Raw genomic sequence first — 7,500 nt, forward strand, 5'->3', positions numbered from 1 at the left:
CCTTAACCTAACCCGTATTGTACCTTAACCTAACCCGTATTGTACCTTAACCTAACCCATATTGTACCTTAACCTAACCCATATTGTACCTTAACCTAACCCATATTGTACCTTAACCTAACCCATATTGTACCTTAACCTAACCCATATTGTACCTTAACCTAACCCATATTGTACCTTAACCTAACCCATATTGTACCTTAACCTAACCCATATTGTACCTTAACCTAACCCATGTTGCGCCTTAACCTAACCCATGTTGCGCCTTAACCTAACCCATGTTGCGCCTTAACCTAACCCATGTTGCGCCTTAACCTAACCCATGTTGCGCCTTAACCTAACCCATGTTGCGCCTTAACCTAACCCATGTTGCGCCTTAACCTAACCCATGTTGCGCCTTAACCTAACCCATGTTGCGCCTTAACCTAACCCATGTTGCGCCTTAACCTAACCCATGTTGCGCCTTAACCTAACCCATGTTGCGCCTTAACCTAACCCATGTTGCGCCTTAACCTAACCTATGTTGCGCCTTAACCTAACCTATGTTGCGCCTTAACCTAACCTATGTTGCGCCTTAACCTAACCTATGTTGCGCCTTAACCTAACCTATGTTGCGCCTTAACCTAACCTATGTTGCGCCTTAACCTAACCTATGTTGCGCCTTAACCTAACCTATGTTGCGCCGTAACCTAACCTATGTTGCGCCGTAACCTAACCTATGTTGCGCCATAACCTAACCTATGTTGCGCCTTAACCTAACCTATGTTGCGCCTTAACCTAACCTATGTTGCGCCTTAACCTAACCTATGTTGCGCCGTAACCTAACCTATGTTGCGCCTTAACCTAACCTATGTTGCGCCTTAACCTAACCTATGTTGCGCCTTAACCTAACCTATGTTGCGCCTTAACCTAACCTATGTTGCGCCTTAACCTAACCTATGTTGCGCCTTAACCTAACCTATGTTGCGCCTTAACCTAACCTATGTTGCGCCTTAACCTAACCTATGTTGCGCCGTAACCTAACCTATGTTGCGCCTTAACCTAACCTATGTTGCGCCTTAACCTAACCTATGTTGCGCCGTAACCTAACCTATGTTGCGCCTTAACCTAACCTATGTTGCGCCTTAACCTAACCTATGTTGCGCCTTAACCTAACCTATGTTGCGCCTTAACCTAACCTATGTTGCGCCTTAACCTAACCTATGTTGCGCCTTAACCTAACCTATGTTGCGCCTTAACCCAACACACGTTGGGCCTTAACCCAACACACGTTGGGCCTTAACCCAACACACGTTGGGCCTTAACCCAACACACGTTGGGCCTTAACCCAACACACGTTGGGCCTTAACCCAACACACGTTGGGCCTTAACCCAACACACGTTGGGCCTTAACCCAACACACGTTGGGCCTTAACCCAACACACGTTGGGCCTTAACCCAACACACGTTGGGCCTTAACCCAACACACGTTGGGCCTTAACCCAACACACGTTGGGCCTTAACCCAACACACGTTGGGCCTTAACCCAACACACGTTGGGCCTTAACCCAACACACGTTGGGCCTTAACCCAACACACGTTGGGCCTTAACCCAACACACGTTGGGCCTTAACCCAACACACGTTGGGCCTTAACCCAACACACGTTGGGCCTTAACCCAACACACGTTGGGCCTTAACCCAACACACGTTGGGCCTTAACCCAACACACGTTGGGCCTTAACCCAACACACGTTGGGCCTTAACCCAACACACGTTGGGCCTTAACCTGCTCTGTAATTGTCATACGACGCGTTAAATTAGTGTAGTGTTGCCTAACTGCAACCCCCGCAATATAGTTTGCTACTCGCACTGCCCGGTCCCCAGAGTATCGCTTCATGTTAAACACCTTGCAGCTATACACTGTAATGCGGATGGCGGCAGGACGTACATGCTCAATGCCCTTCGCAGTTGTTCATTGGCATTCGCATGGCGAAGCACAGCCTACGTTGTGGTACGGCTTGTGGCAACTGTCCGCTGATGTTGTACGTCCAAATCACACACTGTACCGCACATTGGTCCTCATGTACTGAATGATACATCGTGGTACATGTGTGACCGTACCACGACTGCGCCAACAACGGCGAACCATACGGTCCAAATATTGTGCACTCAGCTACGTGTCGTCTCCCTATAAGAGCTGGATTGCAGTATGGTATGCCGTGGATGGCGATCAGCATGAGCCGTCTGTTGATGTAGTGGCGCGTGTTGTCAGACGTAGTCGTCTCTTCTCACACACCGTGATAGCATGGTGCACTGCGTTCCACATCTGCGACATGCGACAGAGGCCGGTTGACAGTCGTTCGCGCAATGGACATCGCATACGTACGGGGGCCACCTTCCACGTGTTCGCGAAGCGTGCACATGTTGTTGCGTGTATGTGGGCAGACATAGTGTGTCGTGACACCTGACACAGGCATGCAACAATCGTTGAATTTGCAAATGGCGATGGACGTCTACGTTTGCTGGTGACGTTACGCAAATGAAGAACTGGTAAACCGTTGTGGTGCGGTTGTTCTCGCTAGAGGTGAATCAGTGATGGCGACGATCGGTTGAGCTACCAACCGGTTGTTTCAGCGATACCCACCATGCCCACGAACGTGAATGGCATGTGGGTGTGAAGCGATACGCGGCGGTGGCTGGGTGGGACCGTCCCCGGCCGGTGAGGGGGGGCCTTCCGGCGTGCTGGCCGCGCGGTGCGTGGGCGCACGCGCTACAGCCGGCTGGTGGGGGCGGCCAGTGGCAGGCGCGCCGGCCGACGGAGGCGGCAGGCGGCGCAGCTGCGCGCCGGCGCACCCTGCACGCGGCGCCGTGCGGCCAAAGTAGGTCCTCGCGGGCCCGGTGCGAAGCGCGGTGGACATCTGCAGTGTGCTGGTCCGATTGAGGACTGTGTGCGCTGAGGATGCGCCGCCGCCCGGCGCTCGGCGCCGCGACGCCGTCTGCTGCTCGGTCGCCTCTGCGGTTCTCGCAGGTGGATTGTATCGCAGCTGTGCGGACGTGTTGGCGCGTGCGCTGTGCTGGGAGAGTTCGCTTCGGCACCCAAGTGGGGCTTTTGTCCTTCTGTGGCGCTGGCGTTGGAGCTGCCGGCCACCGTAGGTGGCGCGTGTTGTCTCCCGCCGGCAATGCCACGACAGCACGCTCCCGGGCCTCTGTCGGCAGCGGCAAGCTCAGTTGGGAGCACGGGTGGTCGCACCTAAAGCGTCTACTCGCCAAACTCCGGGCGATTGCGCCTCTCTCGAACCCGACCAAGTACTTAGGACGGCGCTGCGCGCCGCCGGGACCTGAGAGGGTTTCGAGGTGTATTGTGCAGGGGAGCTCAGCCTCCTCCTGTTTGCAGAATAATTGAGCGGACGCTTGCGTGTTCGCGCGGGCCCCCGGGACACACTCCCGGGCGGCCGGCTGCTCAGCTCTAGTTGACGCAGCTCCCTGGTTGATCCTGCCAGTAGTCATATGCTTGTCTCAAAGATTAAGCCATGCATGTCTCAGTACAAGCCGCATTAAGGTGAAACCGCGAATGGCTCATTAAATCAGTTATGGTTCCTTAGATCGTACCCACGTTACTTGGATAACTGTGGTAATTCTAGAGCTAATACATGCAAACAGAGTCCCGACCAGAGATGGAAGGGACGCTTTTATTAGATCAAAACCAATCGGTCGGCTCGTCCGGTCCGTTTGCCTTGGTGACTCTGAATAACTTTGGGCTGATCGCACGGTCCTCGTACCGGCGACGCATCTTTCAAATGTCTGCCTTATCAACTGTCGATGGTAGGTTCTGCGCCTACCATGGTTGTAACGGGTAACGGGGAATCAGGGTTCGATTCCGGAGAGGGAGCCTGAGAAACGGCTACCACATCCAAGGAAGGCAGCAGGCGCGCAAATTACCCACTCCCGGCACGGGGAGGTAGTGACGAAAAATAACGATACGGGACTCATCCGAGGCCCCGTAATCGGAATGAGTACACTTTAAATCCTTTAACGAGTATCTATTGGAGGGCAAGTCTGGTGCCAGCAGCCGCGGTAATTCCAGCTCCAATAGCGTATATTAAAGTTGTTGCGGTTAAAAAGCTCGTAGTTGGATTTGTGTCCCACGCTGTTGGTTCACCGCCCGTCGGTGTTTAACTGGCATGTATCGTGGGACGTCCTGCCGGTGGGGCGAGCTGAAGGCGTGCGACGCGCCTCGTGCGTGCTCGTGCGTCCCGAGGCGGACCCCGTTGCAATCCTACCAGGGTGCTCTTGAGTGAGTGTCTCGGTGGGCCGGCACGTTTACTTTGAACAAATTAGAGTGCTTAAAGCAGGCAAGCCCGCCTGAATACTGTGTGCATGGAATAATGGAATAGGACCTCGGTTCTATTTTGTTGGTTTTCGGAACCCGAGGTAATGATTAATAGGGACAGGCGGGGGCATTCGTATTGCGACGTTAGAGGTGAAATTCTTGGATCGTCGCAAGACGAACAGAAGCGAAAGCATTTGCCAAGTATGTTTTCATTAATCAAGAACGAAAGTTAGAGGTTCGAAGGCGATCAGATACCGCCCTAGTTCTAACCATAAACGATGCCAGCCAGCGATCCGCCGCAGTTCCTCCGATGACTCGGCGGGCAGCCTCCGGGAAACCAAAGCTTTTGGGTTCCGGGGGAAGTATGGTTGCAAAGCTGAAACTTAAAGGAATTGACGGAAGGGCACCACCAGGAGTGGAGCCTGCGGCTTAATTTGACTCAACACGGGAAACCTCACCAGGCCCGGACACCGGAAGGATTGACAGATTGATAGCTCTTTCTTGATTCGGTGGGTGGTGGTGCATGGCCGTTCTTAGTTGGTGGAGCGATTTGTCTGGTTAATTCCGATAACGAACGAGACTCTAGCCTGCTAACTAGTCGCGTGACATCCTTCGTGCTGTCAGCGATTACTTTTCTTCTTAGAGGGACAGGCGGCTTCTAGCCGCACGAGATTGAGCAATAACAGGTCTGTGATGCCCTTAGATGTTCTGGGCCGCACGCGCGCTACACTGAAGGAATCAGCGTGTCTTCCTAGGCCGAAAGGTCGGGGTAACCCGCTGAACCTCCTTCGTGCTAGGGATTGGGGCTTGCAATTGTTCCCCATGAACGAGGAATTCCCAGTAAGCGCGAGTCATAAGCTCGCGTTGATTACGTCCCTGCCCTTTGTACACACCGCCCGTCGCTACTACCGATTGAATGATTTAGTGAGGTCTTCGGACTGGTACGCGGCATTGACTCTGTCGTTGCCGATGCTACCGGAAAGATGACCAAACTTGATCATTTAGAGGAAGTAAAAGTCGTAACAAGGTTTCCGTAGGTGAACCTGCGGAAGGATCATTACCGACTAGACTGCATGTCTTTCGATGTGCGTGTCGTGTCGCGCAACACGCTACCTGTACGGCTCGCAGTAGCCGTGCGCCGCGTGCGGAACCACGCGTGCTTCTCAAAACTAACGCCAATGTTGTGTGGTACGAGCGCTGAAGCGCTGGAGCGGCTGGCCTGCGGCACCTGGCGCCTGGCGCCGGTTTTGAATGACTTTCGCCCGACTGCCTGTCCGCTCCGGTGTGGAGCCGTACGACGCCCATCGGCCGTGAGGCCGTTGGACACAGAACGCTTGAACAGGGGCCGCCACACGCCTACGTCCCGCCTATGCAACTGTCTTGAAAGAGACAGTGTAAACTAAGAAAAGATCACCCAGGACGGTGGATCACTCGGCTCGTGGGTCGATGAAGAACGCAGCAAATTGCGCGTCGACATGTGAACTGCAGGACACATGAACATCGACGTTTCGAACGCACATTGCGGTCCATGGATTCCGTTCCCGGGCCACGTCTGGCTGAGGGTCGGCTACGTATACTGAAGCGCGCGGCGTTTGCCCCGCTTCGCAGACCTGGGAGCGTCGCGGCCGCCTGTGGGGCCGGCCGCGCCTCCTTAAACGTGCGATGCGCGCCCGTCGCCTGGCGGTTCGCATACCGGTACTTACTCGGTAGCGTGCACAGCCGGCTGGCGGTGTGGCGTGCGACACCTCGTACAACGACCTCAGAGCAGGCGAGACTACCCGCTGAATTTAAGCATATTACTAAGCGGAGGAAAAGAAACTAACAAGGATTCCCCCAGTAGCGGCGAGCGAACAGGGAAGAGTCCAGCACCGAACCCCGCAGGCTGCCGCCTGTCGTGGCATGTGGTGTTTGGGAGGGTCCACTACCCCGACGCCTCGCGCCGAGCCCAAGTCCAACTTGAATGAGGCCACGGCCCGTAGAGGGTGCCAGGCCCGTAGCGGCCGGTGCGAGCGTCGGCGGGACCTCTCCTTCGAGTCGGGTTGCTTGAGAGTGCAGCTCCAAGTGGGTGGTAAACTCCATCTGAGACTAAATATGACCACGAGACCGATAGCGAACAAGTACCGTGAGGGAAAGTTGAAAAGAACTTTGAAGAGAGAGTTCAAAAGTACGTGAAACCGTTCTGGGGTAAACGTGAGAAGTCCGAAAGGTCGAACGGGTGAGATTCACGCCCATCCGGCCACTGGCCTCCGCCCTCGGCAGATGGGGCCGGCCGCCCGCGCGGAGCAATCCGCGGCGGGGTCGTGTCCGGTTGCCTTTCCACTCGCCGCGGGGTGGGGCCGTTCCGGTGTGCGGTGGGCCGCACTTCTCCCCTAGTAGGACGTCGCGACCCGCTGGGTGCCGGCCTACGGCCCGGGTGCGCAGCCTGTCCTTCCGCGGGCCTCGGTTCGCGTCTGTTGGGCAGAGCCCCGGTGTCCTGGCTGGCTGCCCGGCGGTATATCTGGAGGAGTCGATTCGCCCCTTTGGGCGCTCGGGCTCCCGGCAAGCGCGCGCGGTTCTTCCCGGATGACGGACCTACCTGGCCCGGCCCCGGACCCGCGCCGCTGTTGGCTCGGGATGCTCTCGGGCGGAATAATCGCTCCCGTCAGCGGCGCTTCAGCTTTGGACAATTTCACGACCCGTCTTGAAACACGGACCAAGGAGTCTAACATGTGCGCGAGTCATTGGGCTGTACGAAACCTAAAGGCGTAATGAAAGTGAAGGTCTCGCCTTGCGCGGGCCGAGGGAGGATGGGGCTTCCCCGCCCTTCACGGGGCGGCGGCCTCCGCACTCCCGGGGCGTCTCGTCCTCATTGCGAGGTGAGGCGCACCTAGAGCGTACACGTTGGGACCCGAAAGATGGTGAACTATGCCTGGCCAGGACGAAGTCAGGGGAAACCCTGATGGAGGTCCGTAGCGATTCTGACGTGCAAATCGATCGTCGGAGCTGGGTATAGGGGCGAAAGACTAATCGAACCATCTAGTAGCTGGTTCCCTCCGAAGTTTCCCTCAGGATAGCTGGTGCTCGTACGAGTCTCATCCGGTAAAGCGAATGATTAGAGGCCTTGGGGCCGAAACGACCTCAACCTATTCTCAAACTTTAAATGGGTGAGATCTCCGGCTTGCTTGATATGCTGAAGCCGCGAGCAAACGA

General features: G+C 55.7%; 3 non-coding genes across 3 annotated transcripts in view; all 3 read left to right on the forward strand.

Annotated features, from left to right (window-relative positions):
- The first annotated feature begins 3,461 nt into the window (after positions 1-3,461).
- On the forward strand, positions 3,462-5,371 carry LOC124587397. Its single transcript, XR_006975502.1, has one exon. It is a non-coding gene; the product is annotated as a small subunit ribosomal RNA (ribosomal RNA).
- Positions 5,372-5,722: 351 nt separating this feature from the next.
- Positions 5,723-5,877, forward strand: LOC124587410. Its single transcript, XR_006975514.1, has one exon. It is a non-coding gene; the product is annotated as a 5.8S ribosomal RNA (ribosomal RNA).
- A 188-nt stretch (positions 5,878-6,065) lies between these two features.
- LOC124587403 overlaps positions 6,066-7,500 on the forward strand; it is a 4,222-nt gene continuing 2,787 nt past the window's right edge. Inside the window, exon 1 of the ribosomal RNA XR_006975508.1 lies at positions 6,066-7,500. This exon is cut by the window's right edge and continues 2,787 nt beyond it. This is a non-coding gene — a ribosomal RNA (large subunit ribosomal RNA).

This window comes from Schistocerca americana, unplaced genomic scaffold (genome assembly GCF_021461395.2).
Source record: "Schistocerca americana isolate TAMUIC-IGC-003095 unplaced genomic scaffold, iqSchAmer2.1 HiC_scaffold_601, whole genome shotgun sequence".
In the NCBI taxonomy this organism is placed as follows: domain Eukaryota; kingdom Metazoa; phylum Arthropoda; class Insecta; order Orthoptera; family Acrididae; genus Schistocerca; species Schistocerca americana.